Source organism: Nicotiana attenuata, unplaced genomic scaffold (assembly GCF_001879085.1).
Source record: "Nicotiana attenuata strain UT unplaced genomic scaffold, NIATTr2, whole genome shotgun sequence".
NCBI classification, from domain to species: domain Eukaryota; kingdom Viridiplantae; phylum Streptophyta; class Magnoliopsida; order Solanales; family Solanaceae; genus Nicotiana; species Nicotiana attenuata.
Window position 1 is genome coordinate 83,761 of NW_017672781.1, and position 1,584 is coordinate 85,344.

The following is a 1,584-nucleotide window of genomic DNA, read 5'->3' on the forward strand; positions in this document are numbered from 1 at the left end:
CAAGCCTTGGAGGAACTGAAGCGACACCTATCAAGCCCCCCATTTCTTCACACCCTGAAAGCGGACGAGCAACTCTACTTATATTTGGCGGGCTCGGAGATAGCGGTAAGTGGGGTCTTGGTTCGAGAAGAGCAAGGTACGCAATTCCCTATTTATTATGTTAGTCGAACTCTAGGAGAGGCCGAAACCAGATACCCACACTTAAAAAAATTAGCGCTCGCTCTGATAAGTGCCTCTAGGAAATTAAAATCATACTTTCACTGTCACCCAATTTGTGTTGTAACCACCTATCCCCTTTGCAACATTTTGCACAAGCCCGAACTCTTGGGTTGATTGGCAAATGGTCCGTCGAGATCAGCGGGTACGATATCAAGTATCAACCCCGAACGGCCATCAAGTCTCAAATCTTGGCAGACTTCGTGGCCGACTTCAAACCAGCCCTCATACCCAAGGTTGAAAAGGAACTATTATTAAAATCGGGTACATTATCGGGGGTGTGGACCCTCTTCACAGACGGTTCTTCGAACGTGAAGGGGTCCAGGCTAGGCATCATTTTGAAGCTGCCCACGGGTAATAATATTAGACAAAGTATTAAAACTTCGAAATTAACTAACAATGAGGCCGAGTATGAGGCCATAATTGCAGGTCTCGAGCTAGCTAAAAGCTTGGGAGCAGAGGTTATCGAGGCAAAGTGTGGCTCCAAACTTATGGTAAATCAAGTCAATAGAACTTTCGAGGTTCGAGAAGATCGAACACAAATTGAAGAAGGTCACGCTGAAATAAACTCCATAAGTCTAACCTGGGATTGGAGGAATAAGTATATCGAATACCTAAAGAACGGGAAGCTTCCATCACATCCTAAGGAATCGAGGGCTCTGCGCACAAAGGCCGCATGGTTCACATTGGATGAGGATGGAACATTGTATAGAAGAATGTTTGATGGACCATTGGCGATATGTTTGGGACCAGGAGATAGCGACTATGTTCTATGGAAATTCACGAGGGCACTTGCGGAAATCATTTCGGTGCCGAGTCATTAATTCGCAAAGTCACCATCCTTTACCTTGCATGAGCACTATTCTTCTTTGATCTTCTTTGCTAGTTTCTGCTCTTGATTTCACTTTTTTGATTCCATTCCTCTCCTCCTTACCTAGTTGTTATCTAGTTCTTTAGGTTTGGTAGAACACATTTCATTTTCGAAACATGTCACAAAATCTTTGCATTCATGATGAAGTTTTCGATGCCACTCCGTTATCGGTGGATCCTCCTCCCAGTGGTGAGGAATTTATGGCTAAAGAGGATGAGAGATTTCCTACCGCGAAGGAGATAGTTCCCTCCATTTGCATTTATCCTATTTTAAGCTAAAATAAGCTTAACAAACCCAACAATCCCCCACATGAATGGGGAATGGCTATATCACGAAAATATGCATGAAAAACTATGTGATTCGCAAGCAAGGATTAATCGCATCTGGATAAGTAGGTTTCCATTTGTACTTTCCGTAGTGAACTTATGTCGGATATACTCGGTCAATCAGTAGATTTGATATATTTGAACAGTCAAAATTTGGTGTATATCTAGACA